This window comes from Ictidomys tridecemlineatus, unplaced genomic scaffold (assembly GCF_052094955.1).
Source record: "Ictidomys tridecemlineatus isolate mIctTri1 unplaced genomic scaffold, mIctTri1.hap1 Scaffold_746, whole genome shotgun sequence".
NCBI classification, from domain to species: domain Eukaryota; kingdom Metazoa; phylum Chordata; class Mammalia; order Rodentia; family Sciuridae; genus Ictidomys; species Ictidomys tridecemlineatus.
In genome coordinates this window covers 115,165-139,737 of record NW_027525423.1, presented here as the reverse complement: position 1 = coordinate 139,737, position 24,573 = coordinate 115,165, and the positions used below count along the sequence as shown (strand labels likewise).

The 24,573-nt window shown below is 55.3% G+C and overlaps 1 pseudogene; it reads right to left on the bottom strand.

Moving 5' to 3' along the window:
• The window catches only part of LOC101965555 (homeobox protein TGIF2 pseudogene), a 54,228-nt pseudogene that overhangs the window by 9,940 nt on the left and 19,715 nt on the right, over window positions 1-24,573 (bottom strand).

Genomic DNA, 24,573 nt, shown 5'->3' with positions numbered 1-24,573 from the left:
GTACTTTGGATATATACTGAGGAGTAGGGTAGCTGGGTCAAATGGTGATTCCATTTCAAGTTTTCTGAGAAATCTCCATACTGCTTTGCATTATGGTTGCACCAATTTGTATTCCCACCAGCAATGTGTGAGTGTACCTTTCCCCCTACATCCTCACCATCATTTATTAATGCTTATATTCTTAATAATTGCCATTCTGACTGGAGTGAGATGAAATCTTAGTTTTGATTCACATTTCTCTAACTGCTAGAGATGGCGAACACTTTTTCATATATTTTTTTGATCGATTGTATTTCTTCTTCTGTGAAGCATCTGGTTCCATTCCTTAGCCCGTTTATTGATTTGGTGGAATAACTTTCAGTTTACAGCTAACAACTAGCAGCTATGAGCAGCTCGGAGTGCTTGAAGAATCTACACTTGTTCAGGCCTGATAGGAACAGGATGGGATGCTCTGATCTAGCCAGCCTTTATTGAAACCACATCCTTAGCACTTGTGGTTAGTGTGGCCAAGCTGCCAGGCCAGGAAAATGATGGGCAGGAGCTTCAGGAATGGAAGTTCTAACTTAGAAATCCCCTCCCCTAGGGACAAAGACCCTTTCTGATGATAGCAATATTTAGAATATCCTCATAGTGTGGTTACATTAGGCATAAGATGATTGGCTTATGGATATTATCTTGCTTGTGTGTGATCGATGGGCATGCCCCACTCAGACCCTATAACAATTGTATGCATTCCAAAAATAAACTGACCTACTAGACAACGACCTGAGGTGGGTCTCCAGCCAGTTCTCTCACCAGCTCCCAGAGTCTGTGTGTTGATTTCGCGTCTCTTCACGCCCCCCCACCACCACTGCAGGACAAGGTAGCGAAGCAACAGGACCAATTTGAAGAGCCAAGGCTAGAAAGAAGGTGGGGGAGAAGAGGATCCGGGCATTGCCAGGATACCACACCACAAGGGGAACAGAGGTGACTCACAGGAGGGGGCCAGTAAATGGGGCCTTAACCAGGGTAGAGGGGACTCGCCCCTCAAGGCAGGAGACCCTTCCCCCCTGGGGGGGCACTTATATAGCTGTAGCCAGGGTAGCAGGGTCTCGTCCCTCCCAGAGGGAGAACCCTTTCACCTGGGTGTCAGGGGGAGCTCCTATCCTGCTGCAGCCAGGGTAGAGAGGATTCGTCCCTCAAGGCAAGAGACCCCTCCCACCTGCATATGGGGGAAGCTCCTATATCTCTGCAGCCAGGGTGTAGGGGACTTGCTGCTCCAGAGTCGGGAGACACCTCCCACCTGGGTGTCATGGGGAGCTCCTATACTGGCACAGGCAGGGTATAGGAGGTACATCAAAGTTCAATCCCTGGTATCTCCCACCCTCCCCCCCATAAAATAAAATAAATAAAAATAGTGTCTTCTTTTAGGCCAACAATTATTTGGAACACCTTTATAAGTCTGGGGCTTTCTAAGCTCAGATTTCTAAGACTCTACCCTCCAGGTAGGAGACTCCTTCCACCTGAGTGTCAGGAGAGATCCTATACAGCAGCAGCCAGGGTAGAGGGGACTCCGCCCTCCAGAAGGGAGACCCCTCCCAACTGGGTGTGTGGGTGAGCTTATATATTTGGGTGAGCTTGTATAACACCTTAGCCAGGTAGAGGGGACTTGGCCCTCCAGGCATAAGGCCCCTTCCACCTGGGTGTCTGTGGGTGCTTTTATACCAACACAGGCAGGGGAGAGGGAACTCTATCCTACAGGGGTCAGACTCCTCACACTTGGTTGTTCTGGGATTTCCTATATTGCAGGAGCCAGCATAGAGGGGACTTGTCCCTCCAGGACCCCTCTCTCCTGGGTTTGGGGGGTGGAGCTCATATACTGCTGCAGCCAGGGTAGTGAGGACTCACCCCTCCAGGCAGGAGACCCCTCCCACCTGGGTGTGTGGGGGGGAGATCTCCTATACCTCCGCAGCCAGGGTAGAGGGGACTCACCTCTCCAGGCGGGAGACCCCTCTCACCTAGGTGAGGGGGTGTTTATATACCACCTTAAACATGGTAGAGGGGACTTGCCCATCCAGATGGTCGACTCCTCCCACCTGGGTGTCAGGGGGAGTTCATATACCACTATGGCCTGGGTAGAGGGGACTCTCTGCTGCAGGCAAGAGACCCCTCCCAACTGCGTGTTGGGGAGAGCTAGTATACAGAGGCAACCAGGGTAGAGGGGACTTGGTGCCTCCAGGCGGAAGACCCCTCGCCCCTGGGTGTCAGGGAGCTTGTATACCTCTGTAGACAGGTTAGAGGGGACTCGCCCCTCCAGGCCAGACACCCCTCCTACCTGGGTGTTGTTGGGGCGTCTCATATACCTCATGAGTCAGGCTAGAGGGGACTTGCCCCTCCAGGCGGGAGGCCCCTTTCACCTAGTTGTCTGGGGGAGCTAGGATACCGCCAAACCAACGACCCCTCCTACATGGGTGTCCTGAGGGGTCTCTTATACCTCTGTAGCCCTGGTAGCAGGGACTCGCCCCCCAGATGAGAGACCCCACCCACTGGGTGTCAGTGGAAGCTAGTATACCACCCTAACCTGGGTAGAGGGGACTCGCCCCTCCAGGCGGGAGACCCCACCAGGCGGGAGACCCCTCCCACCTGGGTGTGTGGGGGAGCTCCTATACTGCTGCATCCAGGCTAGAGGGGACTTGCCCTTCCAGTCAGAAGACCCCTCCCACCTGAGTGTCAGAGGGAGCTCTTGCACTCCAGCAGCCAGACTATAGGCGACTCGCCCCTCCAAGCGTTAGACCCACTCCCTCCTGGGAATTGGTGTGTGTGGGGGGACTCCTATACAGCTGCAGCCAGGGTAGTGAGGACTCACCCATCCAGGCGGGAGAACCCTCCCATCTGGTTGTCGCGGGGACGGGTTTTCCAATATCTCTGCAGCCAGGGTAGTAGGGACTCGCCCCTCCAGGTGAGAGAACCCTCCCACCTGGGTGTTGGGGACCTAGCATACTGCTGCAGCCAGAGTAGACAGGACTCTCCCCTCCAGTCGGGAGACCTCTCCCACCTGGGTGTCAGGGGAGCTCATATTCCGCTGCAGCCAACATAGAAGGGACTCTGCCCTCTAGGCCTGAGACGCCTCCCACCTGGGTGTCTGGGGGAACTCCTATACCTCCGCAACCAGGGTAGAGGGGACTCGCCCCTCAAGGCCGGAGACCTCTCCCATGTGGGTGTAGGGGGAGCTCCTTTTTTTCTTTTCTTTTCTTTTTTCTTTCTTTTTTTTTTTAATTGGTTGTTCACAACATTACAAAGCTCTTGGGGGAGCTCCTTTACTGCTGCAGCCAGGGTAGCTGGGACTCGCTTCTCAAGCAGGGGACCCCTCCCCGCTGAGTGGCTGCAGAGCTCCTATTCCTCCACTGCCAGGATAGAGTGGACTCGCCCCTCCAGTCAGGACACCTCTCCAACCTGGGTGTCAGGGAAAGCTTGATTACCTCTAGAGCCAGGGTAGAGGGGACTCACCAATCAAGACGCCAGACCCCTCCCACCTGGGTGTCAGGGAAAGCTAGTATACCACTGCAGCCAGGGTAGAGGGGACTCGGTCCTCCATGCGGGAGACCACATACACCTGGGTGTCTGGGGGAGCTAGTACACCGTCATAGCCAGGGAAGAGGGGACTTGCCCCTACAGGCCTGAGACCACTCCCACCAGGTGTTAGGGGGAGCTCATATACCACTGCAACCAGGGTAGAGAGTACTTGCTCCTAGAGACAGAAGATCTCTCCCAGCAGGGTGTCAGGGAAGCTTGTATACCACCACAGCCAGATTAGAAGGGACTACCCTCCCCAGGCAGAAGACCCCTCAAACGTGGGTGTCAGGGAAAGCAAGTATACCGCTGCAGCCAGGGTAGAGGAGACTTGCCCCTCAAGTCGGGAGACTCCTCCCAGTGAGTTTCAGGGCGAGCTCATATACTGCCATAGTCAGGGCAGAGGGGTTCGCCCCTGCAGGTGGGTGTCCCTGGAGCTCTTATAAGGCACCAGCCAGGGTAGAGGGGACTCTCCCCTCCATGCGGGATCCCCCCCACCTGAATGTCTAGGGGAGTTCCTACACTTCCAAAACAGGGTAGAGGAGAATCGCTCCTCTAGGCAGGATACACCTCCCACCTGGGTGTCAGGGGAGCTGGTATACCAGGGCAGCCAGTGTAGAGCAAACTGGCCCATTCAGGTGGAAGTCCCCTCCTACCTGGGTGTGGGGTGGAGCTCATATACCTCCACAGCCACTATAGAGGGGACTGGCCCCTGCAGGCAGTGGACCCCTCCCACCTGGGTTCACAGGGAACTCCTATACCGCCTCAGCCAGGGAAGAGGGGACTAGCACCTCCAGGGTGCAGGGGAGCTTGAAACAGCCACAGACAGAGTAGAGGGGACTCGCCCCTCCTGGCAGGAGACCCCTCCCACCTGGGTGTGAGGGAGAGCTATTATACCTCCACATCCACAGAAGAGGGGACTCCCCCCTTGAGGGGAAAGACTACTCTCAATTTCGTGTCAGGAAGGACAGAGGGGGCTATACCCTCCAGGCGGGTGACTCCTCCCACCTGGGTGTCAGAGGAGCTCTTATACTGCAGCAGCCAGGGTAGAACTGACTCTCCCCTGGCTAGAGACCCCTCCCCACCTGGGTGTGAGGGAGAGCTCATATACCTCTGCAGCCATGGTAGAGTGGAGCAGCCCCTCCAGGCGGGAGACCCCTCCCACCTGGGAATCGAAGGGTACTCTTAAATCTCCTCAGCAAGGGTAGAGGGGATTTGCACCTCCAGTCGAGAGTCCCCTCCCACCTGTGTGTTGGGAGGAGCTTGTATACCGCCTTAGGGTAGAGGGGACGTGTCCCTCCAAGCGGGAGACCCCTCCCACCTTGGTGTCTGGGGGAGCTCTTATACCACAGCAGCCAAGGTAGAGGGGAGTTACCTCTCCAGGTGGGAGATCCCTCCCCACAGTGAAGGTAGCAGGGACTCAGCCCTCCAGAGAGAGACCCCTCCAACCTAGGTGTCCCAGGAATTCCTAAACCTCTGCAGCCAGGGTAGAGGGGACTCACCCATCCAGGTGGAAGACCACTCCCAACTAGGTGTCCGGTGGGGGAGCTTGTATACCTCCCTAGCCTGGGTAGAGGGAACTCACCATTCCAGGTGGGAGATTCCTCCCACCTGGGTGTAGGGGGAAGCTCCTACATCACCACAGGCAGAGTATAGGGGACTTGCCCCTCCAGGATGGAGACACGTCTCACCTGGGTGTCGGGGGAGCTTGAAACAGCCACAGCCAGAGTAGAGGGGACTCACCCCTCAAGGTGGGAGACCCCTCTCACATAGGTATGTGGGGGGGGGCTCATATACAGCTTCAGCCAGGGTAGCAGAAACTCGCCCCTCCAGGCGGGAGACTCCTTTCACCTGGGTGTCAGGGGGAGCTCTTATCCTGACAAAGCAAGGGTAGAGGTGACTCGCCCCTGCATGTGGGAGACCCCTCCCATCTGGGTATGGGGGGGAGCTCATATACCTCCACAGCCAGGGTAGAGGGGACTGGCCCCTCCTGGAGGAAGACCCCTCCCACCTGGTTGTCAGGGGAGCTCATATACCGCCACAGTCTGGGTAGAGGAGACTCGCTAATCCAAGTGGGAGATCCTTGCCATCTGGTTTATGGGGGAGCTCCTACACCGCCAAAGCCAGGGAAGAGGAGACTCTCCCCTCCAGGAGGGACACCCCTCCCACCTGGGTGTTAGTGGGGAGCTCTTATACCACCAAATCCAGGGTATAGGGGACTCGCCCCTCCAAGGGGGAAACCCTCCCACCTGGGAATCCAGGGGACCTCATGTACTGCCACAGCCAGGGTAGAGGGGGCTCACCCTTCTAGGTAGGAGACCCCTCCCCCATGGGTGTCTTATACCTCTGCAGCCAGGGAAGACTGGACTTGCCCCTCCAGGCGGAAGACTCCTCCCACCTAGGTATGTGTGTGTGTGTGGGGGATATCCTATACCGCTGCAGCCAGGGTAGAGGGGATGCTCTCCTCCTTGCGAGAGAACCCTTCCACCTGGGTGTCCAGGGGAGCTCCTATACCACCACAGGCAGGGTAGAGGGGATGCTACCATGCAGGGGCCTGACTCCTCACACCTGGTTGTCATGGGAGCTCCTATACAGCAGCAGCCAGGGTAGTGGGGACTTGCCCCTCCAGACAGGAGACCCCTTCCACATGAGTGTCGGGGGAGGGAAGGTTCCTATACAGTTGCAGCCAGGGTTGCAGTGACTTGCCCCTCCAGGCAGGAGACCCCTCCCTCCTGGTGTAGGAGGGGGCTCTATTACCCCCGCAGCCAGGGTAGAGGGGACTCGGCCCTCTAGGCGGGAGACCCCTCCCACCTGTGTGTGGTAGGGAGCTCCTATATCGCTGCAGCCAGATTAGTGGGGATTCACCCCTCCAGAAAGGATATCCCTCCCACCTGGGTTAAAAGGGGAACTTGTATACCACCTTAGCCAGGGTAGAGGAGACTGGCTACTCCAGCCGAGAAACCCTTCCAACCTGGCTGTCTGAGGGAGCTTTTACCACTGCAGCCTGGGTAGAGGGTACTTACCCTCCCTGGTGGGAGTTCTCTCCCAACAAGGTGTCAGGGGGAGCCCCAATACTGCCACAGCCATGGTCGAGGGGACTCAACAATGTAGGCAGGAGATCCCTCCCACCTGGGTGTCCTGGGAACTCTTATATGGCACCAGCCAAAGTAGAGGGGATTCCCCCCTCCAGGCGAGAGACTCCTCCCACCTGGGTGTCAAGGGGAGCTCCTAAACCTCCACAGCAAGGCTAGAGGGAACTTGACCCTCCAGGTCAAAGACCCCTAGTACCTAGTAGTGGGTGTCAGGGGAAGCTCATATACCCCAGCAGCCAGGGAAGAGGCGACTTGCCCCTCAAGGAGGGGAGACCCCTGCCACCTGGGAATCAGGGGGAAATCTTATACCACCGCAGTCAGGCTAGAGGAGACTCGCCCCTCCAGTCGGGAGAACCCTCCACTTGGGTGTCCAAGGGAGCTGGAATACCACTGCATCCAGGGTAGAGGGGACTCCCCCCTATAGGCGGGAGACTCCTCCCACCTGGGTGTCAGGGGGAACTCATATACTGCCAGACAGGGTAGATGGTTTTGCCCCTGCAGGCAGGAGAGCCCTCTTAAACCTGGGTGTCCAGGGAGCGAATGTAGAAGAGATTCACCCTCCAGAAGGGAGACCCCTCCCACCTGGATGTCTGGGGAACTCCCATTACCTCAGCATCCAGGGTAGAGGCGACTTGACCCTCCATGTGGGAGACCCCTCCACCTGAGTGTTTATGGGAGCTTGAAACAGCCACAGACAGGGTAGAGGGGACTCGCTGTTCCAGGCGGTGACCCCTTCTGCCACGCAAACAGTGCTGGCTTCATGAAAGAAGGTTCCATTCATAAGAAATTGCTAGGGAGTTTTAAATTAAAGAGACAGACTCTCATTACCTTTAACACCAGCTCCAAGATGGCAATCTCCTAGCTCCGCCTCCAGCCACTTAATGTGGTGGCAAGGTTCACAGAAGAGACTAGAAAGAGAGGAAGAACACGCCAGGAAGGAGCTTTTATTGGGGAACCAAAAATTTCAGGGAAAATCTCATCCAATGAAGGTTAAGGTGGGCAGCATCCCAAGGTCAGGGGTGACGATTGAGTCTTCAGGTCAGTGGCCAGGGCCTCTGCATGGACAAGCCCTGGGACCTGGGAAAGGGTGGGAAAGGCTTTAACACAGCTGTGTCTAAGCACTTCTCACCCAGCCAGGGAGGTAACTCAAATCACGTGGGAGGATGGGCTCCCACAACCCCCACCCCCAGTCTGGCTATGGGGAGGGGGGGTGCTCATATACTGCTGCAGCCAAAACAGCAGGGACTCACCCCACTAGTTTGGAGACCTCTCAACCTGGTTGTCAGGGGAGCTCATATAGCACTGCAGGCAGGATAGAGGGGACTCACCACTCATGGTGGGAGACCCCTCCCCCCTGTGTTTCTGGGGGAGCTTGTATACCACCTTAGCCAGGGAAGAGGGGACTTGCCCCTCCAGTTGGGAGACATCTCCCACCTGAGTGTCTGGGGGAGCCTGAATATCTCCGCAGCCAGTGTAGAAGGGACTGGCTGCTCCAGGCGGGAAACTATTCCCACCTGGGTGTCAGGGGGAGCTATTATACCAATGCAGCCAGAGTAGAGGGGACATGCCCCTCCAGGCAGGAGACCCCTTCCATCTAGGTGTTGGTTAGGGGTACTCATAAGCTTCTGTAGCCAGGGTAGAGGGGACTTGCCCCTCCAGGACAGAGACTCTCCCACCTGGGTGCCAGGGCGCTCCTTTACCTCTACAACCAGTGTAGAAGGAACTCATGCCTCCAAGTGGGAGACCCCTCCCACCTGGGTGTCACAGAGAGCTTGTATACCACCTTAGCCAGAGTAGAGGTGACTCGCCCCTCCAGGCAGGAGAGCCTCCCTCCTGGGTGACTGGGAGCTTGTATATTGCATTAGCTAGGGTGGAGTGTACTTACTCCTCCAGGCAGAAGACCCCTCCCATCTTGCAATGGCAGGGAGCTCCTATACTGCTGCAGCCAAGAGACAAGAATCTCATCCCACTAGGCGGGAGACCCCTAAACCCTTGTTGTCAGGGGAGGTCATATACCAACAGAGGCAGGGAAGAGGGGACTCGCCCTTCCAGGTGGGGGACCCTCCAATCAGGGTGTGTGCAGGAGCTCCTACATCTCTGCAGCCAAGGTAGAGCAGACTGGCTCCTCCAGGCTGGAGGCCCCTCCTACCTGGGTGTAGGGATGAGCTTGTATATATACTGCCAAAGCCAGGCAAGGTGGAACTTGCCCCTCCAGAAAGGAGACTGGTTCAATCTGGATATGGGGGCAGAAGCTCATACACCGCAGCAGCCATGGTAGAGAGTACTTGCCCATCCAAGTGGGAGACCCCTACCACCTGGGTGTCAGGGGGAGCTCATATACCGCCACATCCAGGAGAGAGGGGACTCGCCCTTCCAGGCAGGAGACCTTTCCCACCTGGGTGTCAGGGGAGCACTTAGACTACCGCAGCCAAGGTAGAGGGGACTTGCCCCTCCAGGCGAGAGACCCCTCCAACCTGGCTGTTGTGGGAGAGGTCCTAAACTGCTGCAGACAGGGTATAGAGGACTCGCCCCTCTAGGTGCCAGACCCATCCCACGTGGGTGTCAAAGGGAGCTCTTATACCGCTGCTGCCAGGTTAGAGGGAACTCAGCGCTACAGGCTGGAGACCCCTTCCACCTGGGTGTCCTGGGGAGCTCCTATACTGCCTCAGGCAGGGTAGAGGGGACTGTCTCTACAAGGCTGGAGACTCCTCCCAACTGGGTGTCAGGGGAGTTTCTATACAGCTGCAGCCAGGGCAGAGGAGACTCGCACTCTAGGCAAGAGACTATTCCCACCTTTGGGGGGGGGCGCTCCTATACCACACTAGAAAGGGTAGAGGGTTTCACCCCTCCAGGTAGGAAACCCCTCCCACCTGGGTGTAGGTGGGAGCTTATACACCACCGCTGCAGCCAGGTTAGAGCTGACTCGCCCCTCCAGGAGGGAGAACCCTTCCACCTGGGTTTCTGCAGGAGCTCCTAAACTGCAGCAGCCAGGCTAGAGGGGACTCACCCATCCAGGCTGGGGACCCATCCCACCTGGGTGTCAGAGGGAGCTCTTTTACTGCTGCTACCTGTGTAGAGGGGCCTTGCCCCTCCATGCATGAGATCTCTCCCACCTGGGTGTCAGCGAAAGCTAATATGACACTACAGCCAGAGTAAAGGAGACTTGGTCCTCATGATGGAGACCCTTTTACCTGGGTGTCTGAGGGAACTCATATCCTGCCAAGCCAGGGTACAGGGGACTCGCCCCTCCAGGCGGGAGATCACTCTGACCTAGGTTATGTTGGGGGGGCTCGAATACCCCTGCAGCCAGGGTAGCAGAGACTCGCCCCTCCAGGGGAAAGACCCCTCCCACCTGAGTGTCCAGGGAGCTCATATACTGCAGCAGCCTGGTTAGAGGGACTCACCCCTCCAAGAAGAAGACCCCACTCACCTGTGTGTTGGGAGTAGCTTGTGTACCACCTTAGCCAGGATAGAAGGGACTTGCCCCTCCATGGTGGAGACTACTCCCACGTGGGTGTCGGGTGGAGCTCCTTTACCTCCACTGCCACCTTAGAGAAGACTCGCCCTTCCAGGCAGGAGACCCCCCTCACTTGGGTGTCAGGGCCACCTTTAATTCCACCTCAGCCAGGGTAGAGGGGACTCACCCCTCCAGTCAAGATACCCCTCCCACTAGGTTGTCAGGGGCACCTCATATACCTCAGCAGTCAGGGGAGAGGGAACTTGCCCTAAAGGCGGGAAACCCCTCTCATCTAGGTGTCCTGGGGAGCTCCTATACCATAGCCAGGGTAGAGGGGACTCGCCCCTCCCGGCGGGAACACCCCCCCCCACCTGGGTGTCCAGTGGGAGCTTGTCCGCCTCTGCAGCCAATGTAGAGCGGACTTGACTCACCAGGCTGGAGACCCCTCCCACTTTGTGTCAGGGGGATCTCTTATATGGTAGAGGGGACTCGCCCATCCAGGCAGGAGACCCCTTCCACCTGGGTGTCCTGGGGAGCTCCTATACCGCTGAAGCCAGGGTAGTGGGGACCCGCCCCTCCAGGCAGGAGATCCATCCCACCTGGGCTCAGGGGGAGCTCTTTTACCACCCCTGTCAGGGTATAGGGGATTTGCTCCTCCAGGCAAGAGAACCATCCCACTTAGGTCTGGGGGGGAGAACTTATACCACCACAGCCAGGTTAGAGGTGACTTGCCTCTCCAGGCTGGGGACCCCTCTTTCCTGGATGTCCAGGGGAGCTTGTATACCGCCTTAGCCAGGGTGGAGTGGAATCGCCCCTCCAGGCAGGGACCCTATCATCTGGCTATTGGGGTTGAAGCTCTTATACCGCCCAGTCAGGATAGAGGGGACTCGCCCGACTAGGCGGGAGACCCCTCACAACCGGTTGTCAGGAGAGCTCATAAACCACTGAAGGCAGGGGAGAGAGGACTCAACACTTCAGGCGGGAGACCCCACCCATCTGGGTATGGCAGGGGAGATCTTACACTGCTGCAGCCAGGCTAGAGGGGACTCTCCCCTCCAGGTAAGAGACCCCTCCCATCTAGTTAAGTGGGGGGAACCCTTATATGCGGCAGCCAGGGTAGAGATGTTTCACCCATCCAGGCGGCAAACCCCTCCCTCCTGGGTGTCCAGGGGAGCTTCTATACCACAGCAGACAGGGTAGAGGGACTCGCCCCTCCATGTGGGAGACCCCTCCCACCTGGGTGTCTGGGGAGCTTATATACCACCGCAGCCAGGGTAGAGGGTACTTGCCTCACCAGGCAAAAGACTCCTCCCAACAGGGTGTCAGGGAAAGCTCCTATACACAGCAGCATGAATAGAGGACACTTGGCCCTCCATGTGGGAGACCCCTCCCACCTGGGTGTCTGGGGAGGTAGTATACTGCTGCATCCAGGGTAGAGGGGACTCGCCCCTCCAGGCAGGAGACCTCTCCAACCTGGGTGTCAGGGAAACCTAGTACACTGCCTCAGCCAGGGTATAGGGGACTCACCCCTCTAGGTGGAGACCCCTCCCAACTGGTATCAGGGAAAGCTAGTATACCACGGAAGCCAATGTAGAGGGGACTAGCCCTTTCAGGTGGGAGACCCCTCCCATCTGGGTATTGGGGGGAGCTCTATATTGCTGCAGCCAGGGAAGAGGAGACTCACCCCCCTAGGCAGGAGGCCCCTCCCACCTGAGTATGTGGGGTGAGGCTCCTATACAGCTGCATCCAGGGTAGCAGGGACTCACCTCTCCAGGCCAGAGACCGCTTCACGCTTTCACCTGGGTGTCAGGGGGAGCTTGTATTGCTCCCCAGCCAGCATAGATGGGACTCGCCCCTTCAGGCAAGAGACCCCCTTCCACCGGGGTATCTGGGGAATTCATATACCTCCGCAGCCAGGGTAGAGGGGATTCGCCCCTCAAGGCGAAAGACCCCTTCCACTTGGGTGTCTGGGGGAACTCTTTTATCTTGGCAGCCAGGGTAGAGGGGACTCGCCACTCCAGGCCAGAGGACCCTCCCACTGGGTGTGGGGAGAGCTCCTTACTGCTTCCGCTGTGGTAGAGGATATTCGCCCCTCCAGGTGGGAGATCCTTCCCTCCTGGGTGTCCTGGAGGGGGCTCCTATACCGCCCTAGCCAGGGTAGAGGGGACTCGCCCTTCCAGGCAGGAGACCCCTCTCACCTGGGTATCTGGGGAGAACTCCTTTACCGCTGCAGCCATGGTAAAGGATACTCGCCCCTCCAGGAGCGAGACCCTTCCCACCTGGGTGTTGGCGGGGGAGCTCCTATACCGCTGCAGCCAAGGTAGAGGGGACTGTCCCAACCAGGCGAGGGACTCCTCCCACCAGGATGTCTGCAGGAACTCCTACATCACTGCAGCCAGGGTAGAGGGGACTGGACCCTCCATTCCGGAGATCCCTCCCACCTGGGTGTCAGGGAAAGCTAGTATACCCCCACAGACGCAGTAGAGGGGACATGCACCTTCAGGTGGAAGACCCCTCCCATCTGGGTATGGGGGGGAGCTCCTATACCGCTGCAGCCAGGGTAGAGAGGATTTGCCCCTCCATGCGGGAGACCCCTCCCACCTGGGTGTCTGGGGAGCTTTACACAGCCTCAGGCATGGTAGAGGGTTTTTGCACCTCCAGGCGTGAAACCCCTCCCACTAGGGTGTCAGGGAAGGCTAATATACCACTGCAGCCAGGGTAGAGGGGACTCGCCCCTTCAGGCGGTAGAACCCTCCAACCTGGGTGTCTGGGGGAGCTCCTACACCTGCTGCAGCCAGGGTAGAGGGAGCTTGCCCATTTAGGTAGGAGACGCCTCTCACATGGGTGTTGGAGGCAGCTCCTATACCACTGCAGCCAGGCTAGAGTGGACTGGCCCCCAGCGGAAGACCACTCCAAACTGGGTGTGGAGGGGAGCTCATATACCGCTGCAGCCAGGGTAGAGGGGACTTGTCTCTCCAGGCAGAAGACCCTACCCACCTGGGTGTGTAGGGAGGGGGGTGGCTCCTATAAAGCTGCAGCCAGGGTAGAATGGACTCGCCCCTCCAGGCAGAAGACCCCTCCCACCTGGGTGTCTGGGGGAACTCTTATAACTCAGCAGCCAGGGGTAGATGGGACTAGCCTCTCCAAGCCAGAGACCCCTCCCACCTGGGTATCTGGGGGAGCTTCTTTATAACTGCAATCAGGGTAAAGTATACTTGCCCCTAGAGGCGGAGACCTTTCCCACGTGGGTGTCAGTGGGGTGGCTCATATACCACCCTAGCCAGGGTAGAGTGGTCTTGCCCTTCCAGGCGAAAGATCCCTTCCACCTGGGTGCCAGGGGGAGCTGCTATACTGCTGCAGCCAGGCTAGAGGGATCTCACCCCTCCAGGCCGAAGAACCCTCCCTCCTGGTTGTTGCGGGAAGCTCATATTCCGCCTCAGCCAAGTGAGAAGGAACCCCTCCAGATGGGACCCATTAAAACTGAGTTTAGGTGGGAGCTCCTATACAGCCACAGTCAGGGTAGAGGGAACTCGCCCCCACCAAGGGGGAAATCCCTTTCACCTAGTTGTCAGGGGGAGCTTATATACAACTGCAGCCAGGAGGGAGGAGACTGGCTTTTCCAGGCGGGAGACCCCTCCCACCTGGGTGTGGAGGGGAGCTCCTGTACCATACCGCTGCAGCCAGGGTAGAGGGGACTTGTCTCTCCAGGCAGGAGATTCTTCCCACTTGGGTATCACAGGGAGTTTCTATACCACATTAGTCAGGGTAGAGGGTACTTGCCTGTCCAGGCGTGAGACCCCTCCCACCAGGGTGTCAGGGGGAACTCATATACCTCCACAGACAGGGTAGAGGGGACTCGCCTCTCCAGATGAGGGACCCTTCCCACCTGGGTGTCTGAGGGATCTCCTTTACCGCCAAAGCCAGTGTAGCCAGGACTCCTCCCTCCAGGCGGGAGACCCCTCCCACCTGGCTGTCATGGAAAGCTAGTATAACACTGCAGCCAGGGTAGAAGAGACTCGCCCCTTCAGGCTGGAGACCCCTCCTATCTGGGAATGGGTGGGGGTGAGCTTCTATACAGCAGCAGCTAAGGTAGAGGGACTCACTCCTCTATGCAGGAGGTGAGTTTCTGGGGAGAGCTCATACAGTGCCAATGCCAGGGTAGAGGGGACTCGTCCTCCAGGAGGGAGACCCCTCCCACCTTTGGGTCTGGGGGAGCTTGTACACCGCTTTAGCCAGGATAGAGAGGACTTGCTTCTTCATGGGGGAGACCCCTCCCAACTGGGTGTCAGGGACCACTAGTATACCACTGCAGCCAGGGTAGAGGGGAATCCCTCTTCCAGACGAGAAGGATATATGCAGCAGTATATGAGGTTCTCTGACAACAAGGTTGAGAGGTTTCCCATCTGTGTGTTTGGGCAAGCTTGTATTCCACCTTAGCCAGGGTAGAGGGTACTTGCGCCTCCTGGCGGGAGACCCCTCCCACCTGGGGTTTGAGTGGTGTGGGGCGGGGCTCCTATACTGCCTCAGCCAGGGTAGCAGGGACTCGCCCCTCCAGTCAGAGACCCCTCCCACCTGGTTTTTGGGTGAATCTCATATACAGCCACAGCCAGTGTAGAGGGGACTCGCCCTTCAGTTGGGAGACCCCTCACTCCTGGGTGTCCTGAGAGCTCCATTACCGCTGCAGTCAGGGTCCAGGGGACTTTCCCCTCTTTGCAGAAGACCCCTCCCTCCTGGGTGTCAGGGGAGCTTGAAACAGCTACAACAGGGTAGAGGGGACTCGCTGCTCCATCCTGGAGACTCCTTACACCTTGGTATCAGGGGGAGCTCTTAAACCACTAAATCCAGGGTAAAGGGGACTCTCCCCTTCAGGAGGGAAACCCCTTCCACCTAGGTGTCCAGGGAAGCTCCTATACCGCTGCAGGCAGTGTAGAGGGGACTCTATGCTCAGGTGAGAGACTCCTCACACCTGATTGTCATGGGAGCTCCTATATTTCAGGAGCCAGAGTAGAGGGGATGTGCCCCTCCAGGCAGGTGTCCCTCCCATCTGGCTATGGGGAGGTGCTCATATACCACTGCAGACAAGATCGCGGGGAAAATGCCCCACTAGGCGGGAAACCGCTCAACCTTGTTGTCAGGGGACCTCATACACCGCTGGAGGCAGGATACAGAGGACAATCCACTCCAGGCGGGAGACCCTTCCCAACTGTGTTTCTGGGGGAGCTTGTATATCGCCAAAGCCAGGAAAGAGGGAATTTGCCCCTCCAGGCGGGAGACCCCTCCAACCAGGATGTCAGGGGGAGCTCCTATACCGCTGCAGCCATGGTAGAGTGGACTTGCCCCTCCATGCGATGGACCCCTCCCACCTGGGTGTCAGAAAAACATCATATACCCCAGCAAACAGGGTAGGGGCGACTCGCCCCTCCAGGCGTGAGACCCCCTCCCACCAGGGAATCCAGGGAACTCATATACTTCCACAGCCAGGGTAGAGGGGACTCGCCCCTCTTGGCAGGAGAACCCTATCCCCTGGGTGTCTGGGGGAGCTCCTATACCTCTGCAGCCAGAGTAGAAGGGACTCTCTTCTCAAGGCGGAAGACCTCTCCCACCTGGGTGTCACGTGGAACTTGTAACCACCTTAGCCAGGGTAGAGGAGATTCGCCCCTCCAGGCGGGAGACCCCTCCAACCTGGCTGTAGGCAGGAGCTCATATACCACCTCAGTCAAGATAGAGGGGACTGGCCCCAGCATGTGGGAGACTCCTCCTACCTGGGTGTCTATGGGAGCTCCTACACTGCCTCCTCCAGGGTAGAGGAGACTTGCTCCTCCAAGCGGGAGACCCCTCCCACCTTGTTGTCAGGGCCAGCCTGTATTCAGCCTTAGCCTGGGTAGAGGGGACTCACCTCTCCAGGCAGCAGACCACTCCCACCTGGGTGCCAGCTGCTGGGGACTCATATGCAGCTACAGCCAAGGTAGCAAGGAATCGCCCTTCCAGTGGGGGGATATCTCCCACCTGGGTGTATGGGGGAGCTCCTATGCCTCCTCAGGCAGGATAGAGGGGACTCACCCCTCCTTTCAGGAGAACCCTCTATATTGGGTATGTGGGGGAGATCGAATACTACCACAAACAGGGTAGAGGGGACTCACCCCTCCAGTTGTGGGTCAGGGGAAGCTTGAATACCGCCTTAGCCAGAGTAAAGGGGATTTGCCCCTCCAGGAGACTCCTCCCATCTGAGTGTCTGGTGGAGCTTGTATACCCCCACAGCCAGGGTAGAGGGAACTAGCTTCTGCATTCAGGAGACCCTTCCCACCTGTGTGTCAGGGTGAGCTCATATATGGCCACAGCCAGGATAAAGGGGACTTGCCCCTCCTAGCGGGAGATTCCTCTCACCTACATGTCAAGGGGGCACTTATACCACTGCAGTCAGGTTAGAGGGAACTCGTCCCTCCAGGAGTGAGCCCACTTCCACCTGGGTGTATGGAGGAGCTCCTATACAGCCGCTGGCAGGGTACAGGGGACTCTACCCACCAAGTAGGAGACTCCTCAAACCTGGTTGTCATGGGAACTCCTATACTGCAGCAGCCAGGTACAGGGGACTTGCCACTCCAGGCAGGAGACCACTCCCACCTTGGTGTTGGGGGGAGCTAGTATAGCGCCCCAGCCAGTGTACAGGGTACTCGCTCTCCAGGCAGGAGACCCCTCCCACCTGGTTTTGGAGGGGGATGTTGAGGGCCACACCCAAGTCGGGATGACACATGGCATTTTTGCCAGAAGTAGTGGTTGAGAGGTGACGCCAGTGAGTTCTTGCGGAGTTCCCCTTGAGTTCCAGTTGAGCTCTGGAGGGGATTCCTGGAGAGTTCCCACTGGTTGGGGAAGTGCTGGAGGAGGGATATTTCCCATGGCTGTTCCTGGAGGAGCCCCATGGCTTGAGGCAGATTTCCCAGGAGCTGTGTGGAGTGTGCTGGTAGAGTTCAGAAATAAAGTTTGTTCCAGCTTCAGTGGCTCCTCATTTGTGCCCAGCCAGACTGCGGCAGGGGGAGCTCCTATACTGCTGCAGACAGGGTAGTCGGGATTTGCCCAGCCAGACAGGAGAACCCTCCCACCTGGGTGATGCTGGAAGCTTGTATACCACCTTTGCCAGGGTAGAGAGTAATTGCCCCTCCAGGCGGGACAACTCTCCCACCTGGGTGTGGGGGGCGAGCTCATATACTGCTGCAGCCAGGCTAGAGGGGAATCGCCCCTCCAGGCCAGAGACCCCTCCCACCTGGGTATCCAGGGAGCTCATATACCACCACAGTCAGGGTAGAGGGGACTCGCCCCTCCAAGAAAAATCCCCTACCATCTTGGGGTTGCAGGTAGCGTGTATACCATATTAACCAGGGTCGAGGTGACTGGAGGTATGAGTCCCCTCTACCCTGCCTGCAGTGGTATAGGAGCTCCCGGGACACACAGGTGGAAGGGGTCTCCTGACTGGAGGTGGGAGTCCCGTCTACCCTGGCTGTGGTGGTATATGAGTTCCCCCCCAACAATCAGGTGGGAGGGGTCTCCAGCCTGGAGGGGTGAGTTCCCTCTAGCCTGGCTTAAGCAGTATAGGAGCTCCACCGGACACCTAGGTGAAAGGGTCTCCCATCTGGATGGGCGAGTTCCCTCTAGCCTGGCTTCAGAGGTATATGAGCTCCCCAAGACATCCAGGTGGGAAGGGTCTCCAGCTTGGAGGGACTAGGCAACTCTAGCCTGGCTGCAGTACTACAAGAGCTCCCCTGGACACCTAGGTGGCAGGGGTCTCCCGCTTGGAGTGGTAAGTCCACTCTATCTTAGCTGGGGCGGTGTAAGTGTTCCCCCTGATACCCAGGTGAAAGGTGTTTCCTGCCTAGAGGGCCAAGTCCCCTATACCCTGGCTACAGCCGTATAAGAGTTACCCCTGGCACACAGGTGGGAGTGAGGAGTGAGTCCCTTCTACCCTGGTGCAGTGGTATACTAGATTTCCCTGACACCCAGGTTGGAGGTGTCTCTTGCCTGGAGAGGCGAGTCCCCTCTACCCTGGCTAAGACCATATCCAAGCTCCCCCACCCCATAACCAGATGGGAGGTGTCTACCACATGGCGGGGCAAGTCCCCTCTACCCTGGCTGCTGTGGTATATGAGCACCCCCAACACCCAGATGGAAGGGGTCTCCTTGGAGGGGGAGTCCCCTCTAACAGCGGTATAAGAGCTCCCCCTGACTCTCAGGTTGGAGGGGTCTCCAGCCTGGAAGGGCAAAGGCACTATACCCTGGCTGCTGCAGTATAGGAGCTCCCCTGCTACACTCAAGTGGGAGGGGTCTCCCACTTGGATGGGTGAGTCCCATCTACCCTGGCTGTGTTGGTTTAGGAGCTCCCCCTGACACCCAGGTGATAGGCATCTCCAGCCTAGAGGGATGAGTCCCTTCTACCCTGGAGGCAGCAGTATAAGAACTCCCCCAGACACCCAGGTGGGAGGGTTCTCTTATCTGGAGGGAGAGTAGCCTTTTCCCTGACTGTGGTGGTATATGAGCTGCCCCCAAACCCAGGTGAGAGGGGTCTCCGGCCTGAAGGGGCTAGTCACCTCCACTCTGGCTGAGGTGATATAAGAGCTCCCCCTTACACCCAAATGGGAAGGGTCTCCTGCCTAGAGGGGTGAGTCACCTTTACCCTCACTGTGGCTGTTTTGAGCTCCCCCAACACCCAGGTGTGAGGGGTCTCCTCTATAGAGGTGAGTCCCCTCTTCCCAGGCAGCAGCAGTATAGGAGCTCCCCTGACAACCAGGTGGGAAGGGTCTTCTGCGACAAGGGGGAATCCCCTCTACCTGGCTGCTGGGGTATATGAGCTTCCCCAACACACATGTCTCCTGTGTGGAAAGGCAAGTCCCCTCTCTCCTGGCTGCAACATGATACGGGAAGAAAGGGGAATAAGGGGAGTGGGAGGCGCAGGGAGAGGAGGGCTCAAGGCCCAGGTTCACTGCTGGGTGTCAGGATTGTGGAGCAGGGCCCCAGCTGAGGGAGGCCAATGTGCCCAGGCAAGGGGCACAGCTACCTTTTCCCAAAGGAAGCCTGCAGGGCCAAACATCCCAGTTCCAGTCCCTCGCCCTGGTGAGCATCCTGGGAAAGGGATCTGGAAAAGGGGCCCAGCAGGTACAAGAACAACAGGAGGGCTGATGGAGGGCACAGCATGAAGGGCCAGGGAAGGGTATTGGTGGTGCGGGCCAGGACCTCAGAAAGGAGCCCAGGCTAGGGACCTAGAGGAGGGCCCAAGCCAGGGGAGAGCAGGGAAGGGCAGGGCAGGCAGGCAGGGGCAGCACTAGGGTTCTGAGATGCAGGGAAGCCAAGTTGAGCCCGGAAAGGCCCAAGTGAGGGCTGCAGTTGAAGCCCAGGGAAGCAAGCAGCAAGAAGGGCCCCCAGAGGCCCAAGAGAGGCAGGGGATCCAGCAGCGGGGTGGCAGCTTGAGATCCAGTGCCACTGCCAGATGTTTAATGCCAGATTCGTGGGACCCCAGTAGACCTTCAGGAGCCGAATATGATGCAATCACACAAGATTCTTTATTGCAAGCTGGAGCCTGGACTCACAACCATTTCTGACGTAGTGATCCTGAGGAGTGAGTCCCAGTCCTTTGTTCAGTGAGATTTTTTAGGCTTCTTGGGGGATACTCAATGCGTCATCACACAGCAAACCATTACACACCGCAGGAAAATCAAACAACTCTTCACTGGCAGGAAAAATTTGGTAGGGGTGATTGGTTAGTACAAGAGGAGAATTCATTAGAACTGATTGGTTTAAGCCATGAGGACTGTACATGCTAAACTACATGGTTTCCTAACATGTTTTTTAGCACCATAAACTAGTGGGGGGTCCTCTGGCATCCCAGGTATTTTCTCTGTCTCATGTTGATTGGTGGTTCCTAGGGGGTATCTATGGGTCCTCACCTAGCCTAACTGAGTCAGGGACACCAGGCGCAGCAGATCTCTCCTATTATTTTCAGACAAACAACTCAGCATGGTGGGTATGCACCTAGGAGTGCTCTGCAGGTTTTGCCAAGAACAAGGCTCACGCCCCCTTCCTTGGACAGGCTTTGCTCTGAGGTAGAGGCTGGTTTCTCAAAAATGGAGTCACATCAGTTTCTCAGTGTCAGGGTTCGGGGTGGGGCCCCAAGAGCCCAGAAAGAGAAAGGGGCCCAGGCAAGGGTCTGGGCTCTGTTTCCCATAAGGTGCTCTGGCCCAGATGAGAATCAAGGGCCAGGGACCAGGCCAAGGGCGCCTGGCAAGGGACAAGTTCCAGGACAGTGATGGGAAGGCATGGCACAGGGTCGCCATGGGTGTGGAGAGGGGCAAGAGCCAGGACCCAAGCAAGGATTTCAGGCAAGGGACCAACCTGCCCAAAAATGGATTAGGAACCAAAGGAGCAGGAGGCCCACTCTCCAGGGGAAAGTGCTGGGGGAAGGAGAGGAAGGGGCACTGCTAGGATGAGGAGATAGAGAGCGGCTCAAATGGTAAGGAGTGGTGCTCACTAGGAGGCCCAAGCAAGGGGTCCCCAGGTCCGACCCGACAACAAGAGACCCCATGGGAAGCCACGCAACACAAGGAACATGATCAGTGGCTCAGGTGTGTGGCCAGGACCAGGGATTGGAGCGTGAAACACCAGGGTTAGAAGGGCTGGGTTGGGGTAGGGGAAGCAGGCAAGGCTAGAGGGCAGGGCATGGAAGGGAGTGGATTCGGCAGAGCAGGGACGGCATTAGGCCTTCAGTGGGCAGAGGCCAGCCAATTCCACTCCTCTGCCCCAGGTGTGTAGATCCTCAGAGAGGAACCTGGACTAAAGGAGGCCCAAAGGAAGGCACTGTAAGGGGATATCTTGTGCCAAAATTTGGGGGGTTGGTAGGGATCCAGGGCCCATTCATGGAGCCCAGGTTAGGGAGAAGCAGTTGGAGGGGAGAGGCCAGGTTATGTCGGGATACCACAGTACTGTTGTAAGGTCAAATGACGCCAGGCACCGAACATATCAGGAAACAGTTTTATTTGGCTGCAGCCAGGCTCAGAGGGCATACCTTTGGCTGTAATCAATCAATCCCCTGAACCCCGATTCAGGCAGTTTCAGAATGTTATACCCAGAATGTAAGGGGAAGTGCCCAGAAGTTCACAGTCTGCAGAAGTTCACATAAAAGCAGCGTTTTTTTTTTCACTCTTTTGGGCAAGTTAATTTTTCAAGGACAATACCTGAGAAGAGGAGAGCTTCTTTTCCCCATTTTTACTCTCCCTGCTAGTTGTTACCATGGGCCCATTTGTAACTTATCTTAAAAATGTAGACATCTCTGTGAAGCCCATCTCAAGGCCAGAGGCCTTGTTTGCACATTTCTACAAACTACTATACTAGATATGTTTATGAAAAACTAATAAGGGGGTGCTCAGCACCTGGAGTGCTGGTATCTTCTTAGCCAGTGGCCATGTAAAACAGGGCAACAGGAAAATAGGAAGTTTATCTACATTGAAATCTGTTGCAGAGACTCTTTTGGTGACAGTCTAAAGTCAGCCATGGTGAAGATTTCTGGAGAATCCCAGTTCAGACTTTTCTGTGGAAAAAAGGTGTGCCAATTCGATTCCCCCCTTTTATCATGCTTCCCATAATTTAATGCTTTAAATTTTAGAGCATCATTACCATTGTATTGGCTTCAAGCCTTATATAATATCAAAACCTTACTTGTTGTCATCATTTTAACAGCAGCTTCTATAGTAGACCCATTAGTTTTAATGCACAGTGGAGCCAAATATGAGAGCAATAAACAGGTTAACAGCAGAATGCCCACTATGCCAGTTAAGCTTTTAAATCTAAGAAGACTTGACAACCATCTCCCAAAAGCGTGTTCGGGACCCAAAGTTTAATGCCCTCCCAGTTATGAACTAGCACATGTGCTAGTTCTCTTGTGTTGTTGGCTATGGTCTTAACTGTTTGTCTATTGTCGTCCACTTGGATGCAACAATCTGAGCTCTTGAAATCTCTACATATTTCTCCTCCTCAGCAGGTAGGTAAATCTAATGCCGAGCGGTTTTGATAGTTAGCCACTCACACAGGGTCTGTTGTATGGCTAGGAGGTCAAAGGCTGTGGCAATTAATAATAATTTCTAGTACAGCTTGTAAGTGAATAATTCTGTTTAACATGTAATTAGGAGTTCTATAACTCCAATTGCAACTTGGTGCTAGGGTAGTGGGACTATAATTGGCAATAATCCTCTGGGGTGGCAGTTATCATCACCCAAAGATTGGTGACTTCGTAAATCAAGTTTCTTCCCCATGGACCTCTTTTGTCTTTGAAAACAGTCATCCACCCATTGCATTCCTCTGGCATGACAGGTCCTAAATATATGTTTTACCACCTCTTGGTTATAGTGGATTGTCTTGACATATGGTCCACATCACCTCTATGGTTGGAATAGGAGAAGAACAGAACCCCTTAAGGTTATCAAAGGAAACCAAAGTTAATAATAGACTAATGTTTTGGTTAGAATAGGTTAAACAGCATAAATTAACAAAGCCAAACTAATAACATCAAACCAACCCTAGAAAAAATATATATGCAAGATAAAAAAGAATAAATCATTTTTTTTACCCAGTGTTCAGTCAGTAGGAGTTACAGTTATCAAACCAGTACCAAAAAAACAGAGAATTATGTATATATCTGGAAGCAAGGGTTGGCAATACACTATTGTATAAGAACTATCTGAGAGTTTGAAAGAGTTCATTAGTCCTGGTGGGAAGTTTATCTTTCACGGTGCATTGATCAGCCAGTCCCTCCCATGTGGCTGAAGCAGGGCCATAGTCTCCTCAAGTTCGCCTGTGCGTAGACCAGTCAGCTTCTGGAGTGACTGGAGCAGGGCTGTTCTCCTTCTGATACTCAAGCTTCTCCAGTTCTTTTTTTTTTCTTTCTAGACAGTGAGTTTCAACGACATAGCAGCATCTGGAATACTCGCCCAGTTCATTGCTACAGGGTTGAGTCTGATGTAATCAATCCGGGGACCTATCTCTGCAAACTTGACTGCAGTTGGGGTGGATAAATAACAGGGAAAGGCCCTTCCAAAGAAGTTTAGGTGTTTGAATATTCCATTCTTTGTACAAGATTCAAACTCCAGGCTTGAAGGAGTATGCACCTGTGGTCAAACTTAGTGGCAATCTTTCTCTAACCCATTGGTTGAGAACTTGTAAAGTTTTCCCTGAGGCCTGAAGCTGTCATCTCAGGGTGAATTCTCCTATCTCTCTTAAGTCTCCAAATGATCCTTTAATAAGAGGGGGGCCTCAAATACATTATCTTATAAGCAGAGAATCCAGTCCTCCTAGGGAAAGTGGATCTAATCCTCTACAGTGTAATAGGGAGAAGTTCATTACAATATAAGTGAGTCTCTTAACACAGCTCACCCAATTGAGACTTAAAGTCCTGTTCATTCTTTGAACTTTACCAGAACTCTGCAGCCTATAGGCAGTATGCAACTTCCATCTGACGTTTACACTCTTGGTCAGTAATCATATCACCTCTGCCCCAAAGCTGGCCCTTTGTCTGAGCCAATAGTTATTGGGATGCCAAATCTGGGAATCATTCCCCAGAGAAGCATCCTGGTTATCTCCCTAGCCTTTTCAGGGTGGGTGGGAAAGGCTTCCACCCAGTCAGAGTAGGAACACACAAAAAATAAAAGTTACTTATAGCACCGTGAGCATGATAGTTCAGTGAAGTCTACTTCCAAGTCTTCAAAAGGTGCTCCTCCTATAGTTTGGATTCCTGGTGGGAGCTCTGGCAAGTGACAAGGATTGTTGTGAGCACAAACATCACATTGTTTTCAGATCATCCAGGTGATGTTTGTGAGCCAGGGGACATAGAAATGTTGACTCAGAACTGTCTCAAATGCTGTATGTCCAAAGTGTTCTCCTGTGGAACTGTTTGATAAAGGCTGGGGCTAGAATCTCTGGGATGACTATGCCGACCATTAGAGAATCTCCATCATCCTCTGGGAGAAAATTTTCTTTTTCAGTCATAAACCATTGACTTTTATGTTCAGGGTATATTGGCTCCCATTCTGTTAAATAGTCAGCCAGGCAGAAGGGCAGCATTTAAACCTAGGACTGGATTTTCTTCTCATTTCTTGTAGACAGCTAACCTGGCCTCTCTGTCAGCTCTCTGGTTGCCCTGAGAAACCACAGTGTTTCCCTTCTGATGACCTTGGCAATATATAATCACAACATTCCTGGGAGCCCCCAGTGCATCCAAAAGTTTAAGAATTTCTTGCCCATACATCATGCCTTTTTTTTTCTCCTGAGTTAATTAGCTCTTTTTCCTTATATAAGGCCCTATGAACATGAAGGTAGCAAATGCATATTTTGATTTTATGTAAATATCCACAAAGATTCCTGCTGTCAACTGAGGTGCTTGAGTCAAAGCAATAAGTTTTGCTTTTTGTGCTGAAGTGGCCTGATGCAGAGGTTCGGCGTTGACAG